Source organism: Prinia subflava, chromosome 1 (assembly GCF_021018805.1).
Source record: "Prinia subflava isolate CZ2003 ecotype Zambia chromosome 1, Cam_Psub_1.2, whole genome shotgun sequence".
In the NCBI taxonomy this organism is placed as follows: Eukaryota; Metazoa; Chordata; class Aves; order Passeriformes; family Cisticolidae; genus Prinia; species Prinia subflava.
Genome location: NC_086247.1, coordinates 114,521,370 through 114,544,388, shown reverse-complemented (window position 1 = coordinate 114,544,388; position 23,019 = coordinate 114,521,370). Strand labels below are relative to the sequence as shown.

The 23,019-nt window shown below is 39.3% G+C and overlaps 1 long non-coding RNA gene across 1 annotated transcript in view; it reads right to left on the bottom strand.

Moving 5' to 3' along the window:
- LOC134556510 (uncharacterized) overlaps nucleotides 1-22,454 on the bottom strand; it is a 47,332-nt gene extending 24,878 nt beyond the window's left edge. Inside the window, exons 1-3 of the long non-coding RNA XR_010081808.1 lie at nucleotides 22,312-22,454; nucleotides 18,734-21,140; nucleotides 4,033-4,213 (exon numbers count right to left, since the gene is read on the bottom strand). This is a non-coding gene — a long non-coding RNA (uncharacterized LOC134556510). The remainder of the gene's footprint in view (nucleotides 1-4,032; nucleotides 4,214-18,733; nucleotides 21,141-22,311) is intronic.
- Nucleotides 22,455-23,019: the final 565 nt, after the last annotated feature.

Here is a 23,019-nt window from a genome sequence, read left to right as displayed (position 1 = left end):
AAAGTCAACAACTCATTACACAAGTCACCATCTAGTGGTATGTAAGAACATGAACTACTATTCTTTAAGTTCAGATGTAAAACAAACCTTGCAGTATCAGGGACTTCAAATAACCTCTTCAGTGCTGTCCCAAATGAATTTGTGACTATATATGTGCTCCATATGTGAATATATAGTTTTTACATATATTTTCAGTATTTTAGATGTATGTATAGATGTAGTATAGAGAGATATTTTAAGCAAATTTGGTGTTACTCTATGCAAATTTTAGTTGAAATTAAGTTTTATGTCACGTATGTAAAAATATGGAGCACCACAGTTTGTGGGGTACATGTTTTTTAGCCTTTTTCTCTTCTCTGTATGCATTTTTGTGTGTGCCTTTCTTTATGTGCATCTGTAGCTGTATTTCTGTGCCTGTAACTGCTGCTCCAGAGCATCCCATGGAAGGGGTCTGTATTTCTTACTAGCCAGCTGAGTTGCAGTGACAAACTTATGATTTGCTAGCCCTATTTGGTTACTGCAGGAAGAAGTGACATCTCCCCCACTGCAGCTATCTGTTCAGAGGCACAGCTATTAGGGCTGACAGAGAAGCTCATTCTTGCTCATTATATTCCAAGCCCTTACAGATGAGGCAATTTTTCACTCTTCTCAGTTGTGATAAAAGCTGAGGACAAATACAGCATTATACTCTATTCAGCCTGTATCTAAAAATGTTCTGAATTTATTTATCTCTGAAGAAAAGCTGTATGCAAGCCAGCACTTCTTCTCTCCCCCAGTCTACCTTTCCTATTTGCATTTATATTTAGCATTATTTCACTTGGGGCCAAATCTTTGAGACATTATTTGACTTTTACCCAATCTTCCTTCCTGCATTAGTCACCATATAAGATTTGTCTCACAAATGACTAAATTAAAAGTTTGCAGAGAGGATGTGCACTAGAACTTCCTGATGAAACAAAAACCACATGGTAAACAAGATATGACATCAGATTACAAAGGTGCACTGGTGGCAAGCCATAACATTTCTGTTCCTGGGCTTCCAAAATGCCAGAGGATACGTGGGGTGGAGCTCGAGGCAGAGAAATGAGATAGGCTTGCTGCAAGGAAGGATGATCTGCAAATAAAGGACTATGGTAAGTACTTGGCCGTGTGCAGCTTTTGTTGCTGGGACTCCCACAGAAAGAGCAGTATGACCTGTCACTAATAGGAGCTAACAGCAGGTGCTGACCAAGGCCAACTCACCCTTCTCCCCACAAGGCTGCTAAGAGCAAGAATTTCACCATGCCATGCTGTTCTAGCTATCCTCTACTTTTGGGAGACATTTGTTATGGAGATCCCTAAAGTGAAGGCATTGTGATGGGAGACCTTTCACTGGTGAGCAGTGCAGTGATTGAGCCAGACTTCATTAAAGGCAAGAGCACAAAGGAATGCAATGAAACTATCTTGTGAAACACCAGGTGAACTTTGGGGATGAGCCTTCCTAAAACCAAATCTGCAAAGCAGGGACTTCAAACTCTTTCCCCAATTTTCAGTTCCTGCCTCCTTGTACTGAACCTGGAATAAGGGGAAGAGAGAGCACTTTCTATGCGGACTCATGCACTGGATTTGGTTCCCTCAGTGGCAGGATGCTACATTTCAGCTTAGTCACAGGACCTGCCTATACCACTTATACTGCTTTAAATGCAAGTAAAATAATGCACCCTAAATTGCTGCATTTGGCTAATACATTTTAGCTCACGTTTATTTTAGTTTAGGAGCAGGTATATGGCCACTTCAGCTCAGCTCAAAGGAGGCAACTGCTTAGGTCTTAGTTGTCTTCTTGAATTTTAAAGTCTGCCTGGGTAGTTCTCCATGAAGCCTGGGAAGGGGAAGAAAGATGAAAGGAGAGGGTTTCAGACTCAGTAATGTCCCTGCCTCAGATATCCTAAGAGCCCTGATGCCAGCAGGAAAAATGCAGATTCATACTTCCCCAGATTATGTACTAATCTTAAAAATTCAATTTGGCTCTCTGCTGAAGGAATTTCCTGGATTCCTGTGCTATTTTCTTTTTAAAGTATGCAACATTACAAGTGGCCAAAGGCACGTCTTGCCTGATGTCTGCTTTTTACCTGTTCTTTTAAAAAATAACTTTTTGCAGATGGCATGTAAAAGGCAAGATTTTAAGTTGGGGCTTTGTAGCACGAACACAGAAGAGTTAGAAACCAAAGATAGAAGAAAAGAAAAGCAAAAAATTGGATTTAGGAAATGCTAGGCAGCCACTGAAATTACTGAACAATTGAGGAAGATGAGTAACAAGGATAAGCCATCACATCTACAAGTGGTGTAAACTGGCATTGCTGAGGTAAATTCAGGGGCACTACATTGATTTTCACCACTGAGGGCTGAGGACTGAAACTAGGGAGGAATGTGTAACAGCCTTGTGAGGCACAGATTTTCCTTTCTGTGGAGAATATTGTTTCAGTCTCTCCCACGGTTTGTCAGTGACTGCTCCCTGGTGAGAACATGAAGAAATTGTTAGGTCTATTAACCTTAACAAATGTAAATATGAACCCAAAATGTGGAAAGAATGCTTGGCTATGAGATGAATTTCATTCTAACAGACTGCACAGCTTAACAGTCACTTATGCAGCCAACCCAGCAACAGCAGCCACTGAAAAAGAAAATTGTTCACCTCATTCCTTTCAGGTTTTCCTTCCTTTCTTGTTTTGGTGGCACCTCATGAAAGCAGCTGCACTGAAGGAGGTTGGAGTCACTCATGTGATTTATCCCAAATAAATTACCTTGCAAATGCAGGTCTTCTCCAGTCAAGACTGTTGCTCACAATTTTTCTATATAACTGGAAACAAATCTTACTCACTAATTCACTCACAAAGCTGCTGCTAGGAACAAGACACATGCTCAGTTCTTGTAGCATCTGACTGGAACCAGGAGATGCCATTCCCTGAAAGAATGACATGTCCCATGTCCCCTGTCCCACAGGGAAAGAACTATTCTTTTGCCTGATAGTGGCAGTTCCTGATCATGGGGAAGTGTATTGCATCAGACAAACACCAGTGCTGCAAGACTGCTTGGAGCATGACTGAGTTTGGGATAGAGTCCATGTTTACATTTCCCATAAAATTTTTGCAATAAAAACAAGTAATCAAAAAGAGACTTTGCCCACATTTCCATGTCTGCACTCACACAGGAGGGCCTGAGGGATCCCATAGCACCAGATTGGAATGCCAGGAGCTGTGTGAAACAGCCTATTTCTCCACCTTGGAAAAAGCTTTTACAAAATTGCTTCCTGCAAGGATCATTACCCTGGAAGGGTTGGGATGGTGCTAGAGAGAGAACTGGACTAGGGAGTTCTTTACTTGGCAGATCCTTTGCATTTCCTGCCAACATACGCAGACATGCCTTCAGGAAAATGCAGGAAAACTCACACAAAGTTTCAGTCTGCACTTTGGGATTGGGCAATACTTGCAAAGCAACTCTGCAGCCAATCTGCAGCTTGAGATAGAGAGAAGCCTCTGTTTGGTTTATGCTCTCAGATTCACTTCTCTAAGGTCCTGATTCAAACAGAGACAGAAAGCTGTGCGCTGCAGTTTTCAAGGAGTCAGAATCTGGATTCTCCTTGGTGTTCCCACAGCCCAGGTATGTACTGAGCAGGAGTCTTAGGCTCAGACCTACAGGCTGTAGAAGCTGAAGGTCACTGAGCCCAGTGACCCGTGTCTCTGCATATCCAGCTGTGCCTCTGCTGCTGCCTCCACATCAGCAGCATGGCACACACATCTGCCTCACAGCAGCTTCAGTGCCAGCCTGATGTCCCAGAGAGGATGGAGCCAATCTGAAGAACTGTGGTAACTGTGTTAGCTCTGTTAGAGAGGTAATGCCTTCCAGCCAGGGGTAAAAGTTTGTCTGTCAAACCCTCTGAGTGCTGGGGCTGTGGCTGAGAACTGTGAGTCCAAAACTGGAGACAGGAGACACTGAAAGCAGAGTAGTGGAGAGAGACTCAATTTCTGTCTTTCCCTTGACTGGATCACCACTTACCTGTGAAGGTGGTTTTTAACCTCCAAGGTCTCATGGAGGGCTCAGGCTCTGGCACTGTGCATTCAGGTGCTGGCAGGAACACATCTTTCTCATACTGCAGGGTAGCAACAGAAAACAGCATTCCCTTTGCTCAACAACCAAGTATACTAGGACACTTGCCCAGATAGCAGACTTTGAATTTCTGAGTGAGAAAATAAAATAAGAGAGAATTCCAAAGCATTAGGAGAGTTGCCCTTATATGCAAGATTATTAATGAATACTTTTCATAGTATAGTGGCACAAATCTCAGTGGGACTAAGATAAAAAACAGGACTAGATTTGTCAGAATAACTTTAATGTACATGGACATTAGGTTTCTCTAGCTCCATTTGCATTTGGAGGCAAAACAAATGTATACTTCTGTTTTTTTCTTCCTTTAAAAAGAAAGTATTTAAACATCAATGGAGATTTTGTTTCATTTTGGATCTTTCTTGTGTTTTTCAGTTTCCAAGTCAGAGGTAAAATGGGCAGCCCTTCATTTTATTTAGCATGAAATGAATTACAAGTGGCACCTCTAGGAATAAAATGTCTTCAGTCTGCATGTTCATGTAAGTGTAAAACGTACTTCAAGGCAGATTGCTTCTCCAATTGCACTACACATTTGTAATAATAAAAAAGTGGACTCTGAGGGGAAGGGAGCCATGAGCTGTGTGATTTGAACAGCTACATTGACACACAAAGGAAAAAGTGCAAAAGTTCAAGACAGTTCTCTATTAATAGAAAAATAAAACAGCAACCAGAAATGCATAAAGAGGCAGTAAAGGAAAGATTGGATGACATACGTGGTAAGAGCAAATCTAGACAGATTTCCATTTGAAAATTATTAAAGGCTCCCAGTTTAACTAAATCAGGGGAAGAGAGGGAGAAACAAATGAGCAGACGGAGGAAGGGAGGAGGGATCATACACATTGCAATGTACAGTTATTGATACTTAGCTAAAATACAGGGTTGGAATGAATGAGAACTGATACCAAGATTCTAATTTACAATACTGAGATACAGAGAACATTCCATCGGTGTTTTTTAGGAGGGAAAACTAATTCCTGAGTCATTCAGAAAGCACTGATAGCCTGTTTATAATACCCACATCTGTCACACCACTCTCTGTTGTAATTACACTCCCCTTGATGGGAAAGAAGAAGATTGTGTACATCCCCAGGGAAGGATGTACTCATGAATCTGCAGGCAGCATTCAAAGAACAATCCACTCACAACCTGCCTAATTCAAGAAGCAATAGAGCATACTGAGCCACTGAGTCACATTTCATCATAATAAAGCTAAACAAAAAGAATAGACATACTTAACACCGAGCAGACCTTTGATACCAAAGTAAAGGAAAAGAGATGGAAACAGGAGGAAAATACCTAACTAATAGCTAAATAACTCCTTCTGGGCTACCTGCAGGTAATCAAGGCTGGTTCTTAAGGACAGAATAGAATAAAACATCATAGCAAGAAGTCTTGCTTCTTGAATGTCTAGCAGAGAAAAAACCAAAAACAACTGTTTAACTCCCACTTGAAAAGCACCAATCTGAAAATGCCTATCTACCACGAAGAAAAAGAAAAAAAAAATAGCACTCAAACATACTGAATATTTATGAATATTTCCTACTGTTCATTCTACTTTGAGACAACTGAAAACAAGCTATAGCACTTCCAATTTAAACTTGATGCTCAGTGATTATATTATAGGTTGTCCATGTAGCTCAGCCTTAGAAAAAAGATGTGGAGTGTGAATCAATAGGATTCTGTGCTAATGATGAATTTGTAATAGCTCAGAGTAGCTTGTTCTCTTCAACTGATACCATCAATGTAATGGCAGTGCCAAGGAAATGACAGACTTGAGCCTTTGCAAGATAATACTCTTGTTTAGAAATTTAAAAAAAAAAGGATTAAGGACACATGATTTTAGCACAAGCAAAATAACATGTTACAAACACTATATTAAAAAAGAAGAGGGGTGGGGAATGACACTGGAAACAAATATTACTGCTGGACTAAAACCTTGGTGATTTGGGTGATCTGTGAATTGCCCCCTCGAGACTTCCTCTGGGCCTCCTCACTTTCCCCCAGACATCCTGTAAGACATTTGCAAAAAATTGTTTAGAGGTGCAGCTATCTGCCGTCTACATTTTCCTGTTTCAAGGAGAAAATCAGCCAGAACTATCTATTTGCTGTTCCACCTTTGTTTCTCTGTGGAAGAATAAAAATCCAGCACATGCCAGAAACTTCCCACATATCTTCTCAAAACAAACAGGGGAGCTATGTAGGTGCAGGGGCAAGGCTGGAGATCAGTATTTTCCTCTAGATGAAGGTGATGTGAGCAACCCTGCAGTGTGGTTAGGTCATGAGTCAAGACCTTGAAATGATGCATGTTTAGTTCCCAATGGTAAAAGCACCAAGCCTTTTCCTACACACCACATGAACATGTAGTGTGATTATCAGGGACTTACACTTTGAAAAAATTAGGGAATAGGCCAGTAAAATGGGGACATGCAGACAGGCACCTGCCACGTGTGCCTTCAGGATTACAGGTGCAGAAATACCAGTACAACATTTTACAGCATTGTTTTTGGTTTTCATCCCACATCCCCAGCATCCCATATGGAAGAGGTTCATTGTAATTAAAGAGTACACCAGCTGTTTCCATGTTGCAGCTTTGTGGATTTGCTCTGGTTTATGCATATTGCATCTGAATTAATGTATACTTAAGCTAATGCGACATCTCATGTGTAAAGCATCACAGAGAAGATCATACATCCTCTTTGCACCCTGGGACTATAACCTATTTTACATCCCACAGCCTTTTTTTGTTTCAGACATACCTACACAGGAGTTTTACTTCTCTCAGGCTTCCATTTGCACTGGGACCTTTATTGTTCCTCTTCTCTCCTGTAGCTGGCAAAAGAAAGCTGTAGCATCTTTTTATTTTGTGCCTTGCCTGTAAGTTCTGTGGCAGTGTACCATGTTTGGAGAGTTTGAGGCCAGAGGGGATCTTTAGCTCATCAGACTGCTCTTCAAATTGTCCTCTGAGTAACTTGTCATTGCCAAAATAAGACACATCTTCAGAGAACATGCCTGTTCTGGAAGTCATTGAAAGATGGAGAATCTATCACTTCACCAGATAGTTTGTTTCAATCACTCCTACCAGAACAACCTGTGTCTTACTTTTAGCTTGAATTTTCTGTCCTTTAGCTTAATGTTTTTTCTGTACCCTTGCTTACTAGAATCACTCACATTATTTTCTCCCAAGTATGTGAGTATTCTGTGACCAAGGAGTTACTTTTCTTACAGATTCATTCTATAGTGCCCAGCACCAAAGGCATGATCTGCCTTTATACTGTTCCTCCTCAGAGAGAAACAAGTTAGATGACTTCTATCCTCTTTTATTAATTTAATTAAACATGTTTGTTACCAATATAAAATCGGCTACTTACTCCCTGGCTAACTATCCTTCTTGACTGCTTTTATAGTTTCACTGACCTGTCACAGCCTGCTGCTACCTGGAACAATGTACCAGTAGTTAAATCAAGTATTAACCAGCAGAGATTGACATTACATGATGAAAAAGTGCTCATAATTTCAGCTACTATCAAAGAGAAGTCTGGACTGCTGGTAACAGCAGTCAGCAGAAAATTTTAAATGGTTCAGGGCATTTTCAGTACTTACACTGAGTGACATGCTCACTGTGATGGCTTAGCCTAAAAAATATGTTGTCTAAAGCACAGTTGCGCACTTTTGGCATAGCAGCATTTCAGAGCTAGCAACTAGGTGGAAACATGAAAGCACCATCATCATCCCTTTAGGTTTCCCTGTAAAAGCCAGCAGCAGAGACAGCTTCAGAGGCATTCTCATCTACCTGTCAAAGTCAAAGGTGTAGAAGTCTGCATGGGCTGAGCAAAGCTGAGGGTGCTGAGGATGCCAGCTGTTTCTCCATCAGTGGAGCTCCAGGGACACTGGTCAGTGCAGAATCTTGTCTCTCAAATCAGCCTTGCCAGGTGCCTGCAGGCAGGTCTAGCTCTGGAGGACAAGACTGTCATTCCCCCAGAGAACATGCTTGCAGGTTTTTTTCAACCAGCTTAATTTCATTGATCCTGCTTAAGGGCAGGCCACTGCCCACAGATACATCAAGCAAATTGGAAGGGAAGAGAGCTGAAAGTGAGAATGTGGGCACTGGTGGGAGTGCCTTTAAAATAATGGTAAAAAGATATTTTAGAAGCGAGTCAGTTATCTACACAAGATGGTTGGGTTTACCATCTATACATGAGTCAGTTTTACCATCAGAACACCTTAAATTTACTATGGGTTTATTCTAGTAAGGCAAATGGTTTCATTCCTGATTATAATGTTTAAAACAAGAGTGTATAGGCAAAGACGACACAAAGTCATCCTGAGTAGCACTTTACATTTGAAATCTCTCTTAAATGCTGCCTGGGCTCTTTGAAGGATATTACACTGTCATCCTGAATTGCTAGTTCTTAGATTTCAATGATAGTTTAAAATTTTACAAAGTTAGTCCTAGCCACAGGGACAACCACCTGGGAAAACAACAACAACAACAAAAACCACCACCAACCCAACAACAAACAAAAACAAACAACCAAAACAAAACAAAAAACCACCCAAAATCCAACAAGGAACACTTATAAAAACACTGTTTCGTACCATCTAATTTTCCTCCAATATACTTTTGATACCCTAATCTAAATAATTCCATTGTCATAAAATTCAATTTTAAAATTGAAAATATCTATATTTTCTTCAGTTCATTAAAATCTGTTTGTGTACAACTGAAATTAACTTATTTGAAGTGCTGCTTAAAAGAATTGATAGTCAGCATCTTTTTTTTTTGTAAAATGCCCAAGTTTGTTCACAAAAGAAAAATATCCTTCCTAGTCCTGCATTTATGATTGGATTGCAAAAGATAAACTTCAGAGATATGAAACAACTTTGGGGGGAGGGCAAAATGTTAGTTTATTCCAAAATACAGATTTCCATACATGAAATATGAAAACATCTAATATAAGATCAAGATTTTCAGTCTCTTAATTTTCAGGGGTTTGGGCATAACCACTTGGCAGAGAAATTCCTCCATATTTCTGTGCACTCAAGGATGACAAAATGAAAACTACCAAGTAATTCAATAGTGCATTTGGAAAAATGTAAGATATAAATTAAGTTTTCATAATATACATTCAAGGCTGTATAATGAGCCATATACAGCTTCCCTTTTTGTATTATGCAGCATATGAACTAAGAGATTATTTAGAGTAATATTAATTTTCATGCTATATTCATATGCACTGCTTCATGGCTAAATATTTTTTATATTTTCTAATATCTTTGGTGTGATTCCATACTGCCTTCAAAGTAAGCAACAAAGTGGAGAACAATTAAGGTACTGTGTACCTACACATACAGCTGGGAACAGCTATTGGAACATTTTAATATCTCTGTGTATTGGGATATCAGTGGCCTTTTTAATTAGAAAAAAAATTTAAAAACCCTTTTGCAATTACCAATTACAGCCTAATTCTAAGCAGATCTAGGAAGAAATTATTCACACCTCTGTCATGATGACGTGACCTGACGTTCTGTACTTCACTGCTTCTGAAGCAGTCACTTCACTTTCTGTGCTCTCCTGTTTTTTAGCAATAAAAAAGTTGTTCTTTTAAACTGCACTGCATTTCTGTTTGTTATGGATTGCACTCCTATGCTGTTTTACTTCTGATTGGCTGTACTGGACAAATGAAGATCTTTGCAATAACTACAATAAGCCTTGAAACAATTATTGCTGCCTTTACGGATCCTGCAAACTTATTTTTCCATTTATTTCAGAAACTGCAAAGCTCTCTCCACTTAGGAAATGTATTGTGATTTACTGAAGAAATTACTACTGCCATCAGTGCCAAAATTATGATCTCTATTAAGAATGTGGTACAGCCAATGAAAAATGCTATGGTAGTTAGATTTAATCTGCCTGGTCTGTACTGAGACAGATATTAGGTACTATATTCTATATATAACAAGCATGATTTAGGTATAACAAACGTATGTGACAAAATGCTCTTTTTTCTCTGAGCTTGAATACACACGCTAATCTTAGCAATAATTCTTCAATGCAGATTTCAACTCTACTGAAAATACATATACTTTGTTCTGAGGGTTAAAATTATCTTAATATAAAATAAAGAAAGAAATAAAGGATTCTGCAGTTTAAAAAGTTCTACACAAATGTAAAATTATTTTTTTGGATGGAGATAATACTTCAGAGCTTTCTAGGGAGAAATTAAGCTTCACCAAAGGCAGGTTTGACTCAGTAGTTCAGAAGCACCCTCATGTCAGAGTCCTCTGCCATCTCCAGAGGAGGGGGTGAGGTTTACAATAAACCCTGCTGTAATAACATCTGGAAACTTCCAAGACCTGTCTGAAAAGTCTGTGTTCCAGAGCTCTGTTATGCACACAGTAGATAGGTAGTAATATTCAGAAATAAAATACCCTTATGTCTCTTTGTGTCAAGTATTTCATTTTCCATAGCTATTAAAAGCACTTCACAAAAGATAGCTTTTTTCTTTTTTTTTTAAATTGATCCTCACCTGGGTTACAAGTAGAGGAAACAGCAGAAGTTAATTATGCAGTGCTATATTTGTGATTTTCTTCAAGGTGGTCTTGGGAAAACTAAAAAAAAACCAAAGTAATGTCTTTGCTTTGTAAGCTTTGTCAATAGGTTTTGTTTAAAAAAACAGATTTCTGCAGGCTGAATCCTACAATGCAAACAGGGCTTTATTGAACAGTTAATTCCTTAGTGTACTTCTGCAGAACTTTGATGGACTGGCATTAAGGCTTCTGCTTATGCCTGTAGAAGACCAAAATGGGAGGTGGACTTTTAATCCAAGAAAGTGTCTTGGGAACACCACCTGCCACTACATTTCTCTCTTTTTTTCAGGAGTTCCCTTTCATCATCCTTCTTGTCTCCTTACTCCATAACAAGGGGGGGGTTGATAATAGAGAACTCTTTCTCAATCATAGCTCTAATTATTAACATCCTTCCCCTACTACACCTCGCTTTCTCGAGTCCCACTCTGAAGTATCACATGCAAAACACCTCTATCATCACCCTGGGAATGTCCTGAATTCAAAGTCTAGGCATGTTCTTGAAATAGTATGTTTTTTCTGCTTAAAATGGCCTTCTTGGGGGTCAGAGGCATTCAAGACACAACATTCCCACAGTGCTCCATAAAGTGTATATCATAAATCACAGTCATTGTATGAATACCTTACCCAATGCAGACGTGGAGCATTAGAAATGCAGATGACCAAGCAGATTGTCAAAACTGCCTTTCCCCTCTCTTTATCTTTTCATGGTATCACAGAGACCAAACATGACACTGTGAGACTTAAGAATTTTTTTCACACAGAAAACATGAAATTCTGTGGAGCTTGGTGAAATACTCATTCTTCTGTTTACATTGCTTTTTATATCTTTTTGAAGAATAGATTTTTTTTTTCTACCACATGTAAGGAATTTATATTGGTTATGTTTTCTTCTCAAAGCTGAGATACTCTTCCCTCAAGAGGATTTCCTTTGAGTAATTGCCTAACTGGTGGCCACTGAGCTGTAATTACTCCAGATGAAACCAATTGCCATCATTCCTTACAGTGCAAACTGCACGCCAAACACTCCAAAGAGCATTCCCATTAGTCATATCTCCAGCACAACCTGCACATTTTTTCTGCTGAAAACAGATATTGATTTGACACTGTGCTGAGATGATACAATGTATAACTGATTGTACATTTCTGTATAGTATTAGATTAGACTAATGCACCCAGGTTTTCAATCTAATTATGTCTGCTCAGCTGATGGAGAGAGTCGTAGCCTGTGCAATTGCCTTGGCAATTGCCAGTATCACTTTATGATAATCTACTTAGAGTAAAAGAATCCTAGTGCAACAGGAATAGGCTGAGTTTCTTCCAGAGTTTTTCTAATGTTGTTTGCATTTTAAAGGAACATTAGGTTTTTCGCAATTGGTAAATAAACATTTGAATCCTACACATGAAAAATCACAGAAGAAAGTAGGCAACATTTTCATGGTCTTTGAAAGAGTATATCACATTAGCAGTCTATCACAGTTCCATAAATGCACTCTGGTATGATTTGGTCTTGGCAATTTATGATGAAAAATACTTGAATTGGGCAGCTGGCCCTGGATCTGGACTCAAGATTTCCCCCAGTGTAAGATTAGCTAATATATCTCTTTTTACTCCCTGGACAGTACCTGCTTGACAAGGCACACAGTCACACAGAGTCATCTTAACTTTGGCAGGAAAACTAGGTGGTAAATATTTCATTAATATCCAGCTGGACAAAGAGAGGAACAAAACCAAAATGAGCAGGAGACAGAAAGTATGAATGGTCTTTGATCATGAGTGGCTCCATTTTTAGGAAGCACAATTTTAGGAATTGCCACAACACCACAGAATATTTTTTGATGTTGTTTATTATCCATTACTTTTCATGGAAATCTAAGTCCTATCCCTTTGCTAGCCTAGTTCTTGGCAAAAGTACAATAGTATAACCTAAAGCATGTCAGGGAAGCAGGCTCACTTGAGAGTTTTGGGTCTGTGAATGATCAGGACATCAGGACAAGAATGCTCAGCTTCTGTGAAGCAATAGCCAAGAAGCTAAACAGCACCTTAGCATCAATACACAAGCCAGAAAAAAAGGAACAATTCCCCTACTTGGACTCTTTTTTGTGAGAAACCTCATTACAAAATCTGTGTGATACTGAATTGACTGTAAAATGGATGAGGTTAGTTTTGTCCTTGAGAAAATGGACAAAAGTAGCAAATTGACAGGATGAAGATGGTGGTCAGCCAATAGCTCTGAAGGAGCTCACCAATGAAACAGTTTGATTACTGAAAGTGGTGGATAATGTTCTTAAACCTGGCTCACACACCTGAAGACATCAGATATGCCACTAATTGAACCAAAAACAGTTTCAGGGAGAACCATGGAAGTCCAGATGTGGAATCCTGATGCCTGTCCTTGGCTTCAATAGCATACTAGTATCAGAAAGAACAGTTACCTGGATAAGTATGAGCAATTAGGGAAGAGTCCACATGTTTTTCTTTAAGGCTATGCCTTACCTTGCAGGCTCAATGGAGTTATTTGTAGAAGTCAGGAAGGAGTAGAATAGAGTGAACTGGCTGGTGTGGTGTATCTGTCCTTCTAAAGCAACTTCAGTAGATTTCCTCACATTTAATTTCCTGACCATTTCTAATAAACATTAAAAAATAAGAGAAGAGGAGTAAATAAATGTGATGGTGGGCAGAAACCAGAGGAATGTGTGCAGGAACCTGTTCTGATTACAATATTGATAAATGTCTGTGAAGAACTGCACAACTTACAGTGACTGTATAGATCACGGCTTTAAGTACAGATAAACATACAGGGATGAGCCCTGGACAAAAGGACTTCTAATGTCACATCCTTGAATGATGGGCTCTGAGCCCAGTGCTGATATTCAGAAGTGAGACTGTTCCATGAATACATCAGTGTAGCAGTCAGGGATAAATAAAAGTTAAAATCGCAGGCATTAGTAAGAAAAATAGAGTGCAATAGCCAATGTTATTGTAACACTGCATGGATCCATGGCTTGCTTACAATTGGAAAAATATGCAGTTTACATCTACCTGTGCCAGAAAATTTATATTAGAATTAGAAAAGGTGCCAAGAAAATCTTGAAGGATAATCTGAAATGGAAAACACCTTCTATGAAAGAAGCAATTGAGCAGGCTATGACTTCTGAGTTGGGGAAAATTATCCAGAAAAATTATGATTGGTATGACAATGGTAATTAGAAAGTAACTGTGAGCAGTGTTGTCTACCACAAGAACTGCAGATCTCCAAATGGAGCTGGTGGGAGCCAGATTCAGAACAAAAACCAAAGGAAATGGTTTGTTGTGTATCATACCTGACAAACTGAAATATTTGTCAAAGGATTCCATAGAAATATGGAACAGTTATTAATCTCTTGTTCAGCAAGTACTTGTTAATGAATGTGATCTTGGGTTAGGGTAATCACACAAATCCATACATGCAGACCTGCTTTTTGGTGATTACAGATTTGGTGCATTGATTAGGACCTGGAAAAAGGAAACACGAAGCCATAGCAAAATGACTACCGAGGAAGAAATAATGCTGCAGATAAATCATATACAGCACATTATTTTTATTTTTTTTTTAATGCCATGAGTGTTTTCTGAAGAGGCAGGGTTGCTATTGCCACACCCCATAAATAAGACCATCAGCAACAGAAGGTTGTGTATCAGGGCAGGAACCTGCTGGCTGGAAGCCAGGGAATCACTGATGTTGTGTTCCAGGGGGGTTTAAGTGGTAGAATGAGAAGTTCAGGGCCTATAGAGTTGGTACAACCAATTGACTGTTGTGCACTGTAAGTCAGGGAAAACAGCTTGCAATTAACAAGGAGTGTTGCAGGTCTTGTCAATATACTCTGTTTTACTTATTATCAGAAAGGTCCAAAACTCAGTCAAATTGCTAGTGAATGTACATCTCAGTCAATTAAAATTAGAGTTTTAAAATTTCAGAACCAGGTAAAGAAACAAATCCTATTAAAACGGGAAAAGTAATCATAAAACCTGGTCAAAAGGAACAATTCCCCCTGTACCTCTCCTGACTACCACATATGACTGTTCCAGCTTCATAGAAAAAAAAAGCTCCATCCAGTGAAAGAGTCATTGGCTACATAGGAATCTGCTCTACTGTGTTGCACACATCATTTTTACCAAAAAATAAAGCATTAATGTTTTACCTTATTGTCATCACATCCAAGAACTGGAGCTTCATCTAAAACCCCTTGAAGTCAGTGAAGGCTGTCATTGACTTCAGCTGGCACTGAACAGACTCTGAGAATGTAAATCGCCTGCTAGCAAGCTAAATAAAGATCTGGGTTCAATTCAAGTTGAACATAGATAAATTTAATAGCACTGGCATCAGTGAAGTTATACAGGTCTGCAAGCACACCAGCCTTCATTCTGTTTGTTGCTGTTCAGTTGACTTCAGTAATTCATTCCACGAGGCAACACATCAAAATGGCATTTGATAATGATTTTCACTATCAGTGAAGGCATGAAGCAGAAGATTAAGTAGAAATCAAAGTTTCCAAGGGTTAATAGTAATATCTTACAAATGGAAAATGATATTTTGCGCTGTTTATGCCATGCATAGCATTTCAAAAAATCAAAGCCAATCCCTTTTTCAAGACAGCATGAAGTCAAGCTCTATCTAGAAAATGTTATATTTATTAGGATTTCAAGAAAAAGTGTTCTTGCTATTATCTCTAGGATGAGATAGACTTTGCAGGAATGACATAAAAATATTCTTGCCTCCAGTGTTTGATTGGCATAATCTGTCCGCAACACCTACAGAATATGATATTATATTGCAGGAATGTGGCATCGGTCTTTTTTAGGAGCAAATATTTGGAACATCTTGAAATATTTCATTGTCATCTATGTGTCTGTGTGCATGATAGAAAATAAATTCTGCTGCTGGTCTCTTGAAATGTATCTTCTTGCACACAGAAATACTAATTGCAATCTTCATCATGGCACAGAGATGCTATAGCTTATTGTGGTATCTGGGCTGGAGAAGACAAGAAGAAGTAAAACAGAAAGGGAAAATATTTTTGTAAGTATTTATGTAATCTGAATAATTGCTTTGAAGGGAGGAAAACAGGACGTGCTACACAAGTTTCTATTCTAATCATTTCTATTACTATACAACAAGTGTCACAAATTCACAAAATTTACCACTGAGTTTTCGTTGAGGTTTTTGTTGTGTTTTTTTTTGTTTGTTTGTTTGTTTTTTGGGGTTTTTTTGTTTGTTTTTTGTTTGTTTGTTTGTGTTTTTTTGTGTTTTTTTTTTTGTTTTTTTGTTTTTTTTTTTTGTTTTGTTTTGTTTTGTTTTGGGTTTGGTTTTTTTTTGTCAGACATTTTTTTTCTTCAGTATCTCAAAGAAAATCCACCAGTGTTGCTCTTTGCAAAGATTACATTAAACATGCCTTATTGGTGAGAAAGAAGATAACCCTCAAGAAAACCACTTGGAACTGATCAAATCTTGCCCAACTCTTTTATTGCTAATCACACAATGAGAACCTTGAAAGGTTTCTGAGAAATGTGCCATCTACTCACTGAGATATTTTGCATAAACATTATTGGTCATGTGGAAAATCAATCTCTCAAACAGGATGGTCAGTTGCTGTCTGGATGGGAGTCTACATCACAAGCATTCTTGCAAAAGAAGCTTCTACGAGATCAAGATGGGATACCACAATTTGTTCTGATGGCTTCTTACAGTCCAGCTGGTCTGTGGTCCTACATGACAGCCACAGTGCATCAATGGTCCATTTCTATTTACTATCTTAAAACTATGCACAGGACTTCTTCTAGCTTTCCTACTATGTACAGAGTGTCCTACCTATAACCACAGAACTAGAGAATGATTTAGATTAGAAGGGACTGATGAAGGTCATCAAATCCAACCTCCTGCTGTCCCTGATCCTGCCCTTAACTACTTCAGGCTGGTTAGGTAGTTAAGTCTTGCTGACTAGTTATATCTAGAACATTTCCAAAGACATTTCTGCACCTGCATTTTGCAGACTATTTAAATTTATCTATGTGGCATTTGTCCAGTTGCCTCATCTTTCACTGGAACTAACAGTATCATTGGGACAGCCCAGGATTCTTCCACCCAGGACGGACTTCACCAACACATTGAAGCACACAAATAGTGCCTAACTTGACTTGGCACAACAGGCAATTCTCTGAAATTGCCATCTTGACAGTTGCTAGTCCATTGCTGTGCCGTGAAACAGCACAGAGATCAATCTACGGCCTTATTGTCTCAAGCCACTCCCTTGCCACATCTACTCAGAGATGACTGGGAGACTTAATGGATCAGCCATGGAGCTAAGGACAAAATGTATTACCTATGTGCACAGATAGAGTGCTGGTATCCATCTACATCAAATCTGAATTTAATCATTTTATCACAGCTCCAGTTTAAACCCAAGCTTGTCAAAAATGCTTCATTCTTGGGTCTAACCAGACCTATCACTTCACTAAATGTAATACTAACACACATAATTATGGGGTAAGAGAAATTTTTCCCACTTCAGCACTTCCATGCATTCAGCCATGTGATACTGTCACATTTGTGAAGCATGATTCTATTTATATGTTCAAGTAGCTGTCATAGCAGCCTCAGCATCAAATAGCTGCTCTGCTGGAGTGAGCAGACAGTTGCTAATGGGAAATGTTACAGAGCTCCTGTGGACAAACCACATGCTAAGCAGTATTGCTGCTTACTGTAGGAGTAAATTTAGAACAATTTTGTATCTCTAAATGGGTGATTTTAGCTGAGGGTGGTGCCACCAGGGAATTATCTGGATACATGTATTTCAGCAATCCATTTCAGAGAAATCATTAGGAATGGATGTCCTTCTCAGATATACAGCTACTTCACCATTTCACCCTGGGTTAAACTAACTAACTAACTAACTAACTAACTAACTAACTAACTAACTAACTAACTAACTAACTAACTAACTAACTTCCAAACAAAACAGTCATGAGAGAGCACTAGCATTATCTTTTGATTTTCCTTTATACATACTGATAATTACTTAATCAACGAAGGAAACTGAATGCGAGCCTGAAATGGGAAACAAAATCACATAAACTAATCTAGAAGGGATGTGTGTTCCATATTTCCACTTGCATGGAATTCTAATACACTGACACAGTACTTGCTGGTACTCCAAAAACCCCATCGTTTATTCCACCAGTTTCTGAGCAGAATACAGGGGTATGTACTGTGCTTAGGCATTCCTCTAACACACTTCAGAGGAGGGGCCATTTTTTTCATTTTTTTTTACTTTAGTGCTTTCTGTAACTTGAAGACTTTAAATATATATCTATATATCTTTATCTATCTATATATATACATAGTTTCATTCGAGTCATGGATATTTTGTTGAAAAATACTGCCTTCTGTAATTTTATAATTGACCATGATTTGGAACAGAGCAGTGTTTACAATGCTTCTTGTGTTGAATGGGAAAGGTTTACCATCTTAAGGCAAGAGATACAATAAGGAATGACTTTGGCTTATAGAGCCAAATCTCCAGTACCTCATGTATAATCCAAAATTAAATGAACTAAAAAATTATTACATTTTATTCTATATTTTTCATATAAAGATATGAAATATTTTATATATTTATACATATGCTACACATTTAAAATATAAATAATTAATTATTATGTATATTAATTTATCAAAAATCAACGATTTTATTATTATGGAATTATGACCTTGTAGCCAAAAACATTAACAACTTTCAGACCAAATCTGTGAACTCACAGGTTCATTTGCAATGGAATTGCCATAATTCCCTTGTTGCTTCCCTTGAGGGAAGGGCTTCTGCAGCTGCCAGGCAGGATGGTTCAGTGACACGAGGGCAGAGCATGGCAGCAATTCCAGTGGAAAAGCACCACTGATATCTTAGCCCCATACGCCATTTTTTTAGGGTATCAGGGTACACAGAACACCAAGGCGTGTTCTGTACACACATACCTGCCTCAGAGCTGCTCTCTGCTTCTTATAGGTCTTGTCATCCACTCTCCTTCTCTGTGAACACAGATTCTCCAGTAGAGACTGTGTTATTTGTAGCACTGCCAAGTTTAATCCACCTGCAGAGGCACCTGGAAAAGCAATTTATATACACACAAAAGTACCTGTGCAGTTTGAAAACACTCTACATCTTAGCACTTCTACTTCAGTTGAGAGAAGTGACATCAGCAAATATAGGTCAAGGAGAGGAAATGTGTTAAGGTAGTTAAAGTTATCAGAAGAGCCCAGTCAAGCAAAGTTGAGTCTTCATGTAGTCAGGAACCCATATCCTGACTTTGTCTGGAGTTCCTTGCTGAGAGTGAAGCACTGCTTGAATGTGCCTTGGGAGCTTTGGCACTGAGGCTGTGCCAAGCAGTGATCTATACTACTGAGGTTTACTTGCCAAAGGGTCAGAGCTCTAGGATGTTGAATTGCTATTTGAGAAGTGATTAACTACAGATAGATCACCATTCATCAGGAAGGAGTGGAGACTTTGGGACAGATTGAGATGTCATAAAACATTATTCATTGATTATGCCCCATGAGATTCTACCTCCAACAAGGGATTGCCATGCTGGCTAGCTTAGTGAAGATGATACCAGATTTTCCCTGTCTATTTCAGAGTCCTTTTGATTTCTTGGTCTTTCTTCACAGATTAACCTTATGCAGGCCTTGGGACACCTTCATGGCTCTATACCTGCATACCAGTGGCTCATGGTCTGTATTCACTCACCAATTCAAAGTGTGGCCCACTGCCACCTTTCCAGGAAAACAAAGAAATGGTTCTGAAAGAAGTCAAAGGACAGAGGGGTAATTTCCTCTTGCAATGCACTGGCAGCTCCCGTTCATAACAAGCCATCATTACAAGAGCACATTTTAGCACCCCTGAGTGTGAGAGCAGCATCTCATGGTGACACAGATAAGATATCAACAGGGGCTCTAAGGAAATAGATCACTCTGTACTCATTAATGCTGGGAGATATCTACTCATGTTGCAACATGAATTTATATCCTGGCTGGAGTCCAGGTTTGTTACAATTAGCATATTCACTTCAATTATGTGAGCCTGTAGCTAGCTTGTAGCTAATATTTGTAATTTACCTTGGGAAGAAGTTTGATTTTGTCTGTCTTGTTTCTGATGTAGCTGGATTGAGAGTGAATTTTATGCAGAATATTTCTTCTCTGGCTAATATGCTGTCTATTTCTAGAAGCTCTGGAGTCAAACTCCTATTTCACATCTGAGGAAATCTGGGATGGGTTTCCCCATCTGCACAGCTTGGGTAGTGGTTGTTTGAAGATGCCCAAACCATCCAGAAAAAGCCTTAAGTTTGTATCTCACTCCATGTTTCAGAAGGGACTCAGCATAGAAGGGTCATGCCAAGCCTTTCAGTGTGCATACCCCATTTGGGAAAAAGCAGATCCCCACCAGACAAACCCCTGGGACAACTGGAAAGAAGGTGTCATTGAAGTATTGACTGGTGACCCAGACTTGAGACAACTTCTCTGTTTGATTGTAAACTTAAGGGACATGATCTGGGAAACCTGAGACATGATGTTTTTGTAGGGGTGGGGGGAATTTAGCAACAATGACTTAGGATGTTCACTGTAGCACAGTAAGAATAAATTCACAGGTAGTTGTGGGGCATTTAAACACTGCCGTGGGAAAAGGTCATGGATGTGCCTGGCCAAAATGGTCAGGTCTTTGATTTATGTTAGTATATTAACCTTCCCTCAGGAGAATAGAGGCCTGAAGTAAAAGACCTCTATTTAGTAGAGGCCTAAAGATAAAGTCATTCTCTCTCCTTAAAATAACCTAGACACAGTAAAAGCAACTAAGGAACAAAAGGTTAAAAAACTGTTGGAAAGCTGAGAGCTGTTTGAGCTTAATAGGAAATGGTTATGAAGGATTAGAAGGAAATGCAGTAACCCTCCTGGGCCTTTGGCTCAGCAGAGGATAACCATGAGCAGCTCTTGTGATGACCCTGAGAGATTAGGAGGAGAGCAGCAGGTTTAGGATTTGTGTTCCTACATCAAGTAAGACAATGAACATTCCACTAACTCATGGCAATGTGGGAAAATGGAAGACCAAATACTGATTGACTGCTTTTCTAAAGTGAGATATGAAAGGAAACATCACCTGAACAATCTCTGAGAGATAAGATCGGAGAGGAGAAGAGGAACCCCAGCTAAACAGTATTCCTAGGAGTTCATCTGTGGATAATCCATATAACTCTTTTCACAGAGCTATGATCTGATGTTTAATTTTTCCACCACATTGTGGTTTTGGCAGGATGTTTTTACTATCTCACATAAGAACCAAATTGTTTTGCAGCTTTAGGATGACAAACTCAAACTCCTCTTCAGGGTAACACTAAAAAATGAAGAGATAGAAAAATATTTCAGTGATGCACAGCCTTTATGTGTTGTTTTGTTATAAGACAGGTATCATCAACTTCCCACACATTTTTTATGCAGGACATCTACGGGATGCTCAGCTTGGTGCTCCACAGGATGCCACCACAATCAAACAAATGACAGGAAATTGGCAGCATGCTGTGGATTTACTTTCTTCAGCTGAATGGAAAACACTGTTCAGTATGGATCTAATACCCTTCCCTCTTCACACACTCCTGCCATGCCTCCACACTTTCAGGTTTCCAAAGCAGGTCTCAATTTGAAGAAAAACTCCTTCATAGTTGAAGAAAAAGTCCTTCACAAGTTGAGTGTAAAGTTTGCCAATGTACAGGAAAAACCTATCCATTTCTCAGGTGCCACTTAGAGAACACTCCAGAGAACAATTTTTTTGTTTTTTTTCATAAAGGGGAAAGCTGGAAGAGAAGCTACTTAATTAAGAATTTCAAGAAGAATTAGAGTGGGTGGGGCATTATCACTCCATCTGTGTTTGTGTTACAATTTCATCTGAAAACTAAGCAGTCCATTGCACATGCCACTGTAAATGACAGCCTGTGCCCCAGGCTGTTCACCCCACAGACAATTAGTAATTATAGCAATGCTCTCAAGTGGCCAGCTCTGAGTCACACCTAGTACTTCTAGTGTTTACATTCACCTGAAATGTTCCACAAGCTGCCAGCAAGGCATTTGCCAATGTGGCTCTGAAAGGCCTTGAATTGTGTATCTTTCTTGCTTTAGATGGAGACTAGTACAAGTCGAGAAGAGTGTTGCCAGTGCTGTACTCTCCTGTCCCTTCATCTTCAGCCCTCCCTGCACACAAGCTGAGGGCAGCTGACTGACAAACTGGCCCAGCAGTCCCCTGCAAAGTCAAAGGCACAAAGTCTCATTGTGCCTAAGGAGCTGCAAGGAACTCCAAAGACAAAAGTCTGTCATACTGCTTTTAACAGCCCTAGGCAGAACTGATTTTCCTTGTGGATCAAGCTTACAAATACACAGTGTGACTGGAGATGACAGCAAAGATACAGAATCAGTGCTTACTTGTGTTATTTGCTGGACTATACCTGTAGAGCCACAGAGAATGGCCCTTGGTACACCCCAAGCTGAAAAAGCATCTTGTCCACAGGATTTACCTGATGAAGCAGGCCATCCTCAAGGGCAGCACTAATATTTCTTCCAAGCCTTTCAAGATGATTCTGCTTGCTCTTGAGTTGGGCTCTGGGGTACTGTGGATGCTCTTCTCTGTACCTGTGGTTTCAAGGCAGAATTAATAAGGCAATTTCCTTCCCCACAGAAACTTTTTCTCCTCCAAAGCCAGTTATGATTACTGGGTTACCAACGAGGGGGAATTTCAGCTGCCTAAGAGAAGTCACAGAATGGTTAGGGCTGGAAAGCTGTTCAACCTAGAGAAGGGTCGGGAAGGGATCAAAGAGCATCTCATTAATGTGCACAAATATCTGAAGGGAGAATGAAATAAAAAGAGGGAGACAGGTTTTTTCAGTGGTGCCCAGTGACAGAAAAAGAGGTGACAGGCACAGACAAAAACAGAGGAGGTTCTATCAGAACATAAGGAATCACTTTGTTCTGTTTTTACATCACTGAGAGTGATGAAGCACTGCACCATCTTGTCCTGGGAAGTTACGGATTTTCCATCCTTGGAACTATTCAAAAGCTATCTGGTCAAGGTCCTGGTCAAACAGCTCTAGGTAGCCCTGCCTGAAGTGCCTGGGTAAAACACCTATGTGCATTACTTTCCCTCACAACAGATTATTGACAGGAAGGCATATAATTTCCATCAGAGCTAACTGGAAAAGGAAATACAATTAAGACTGCAAAAGGCA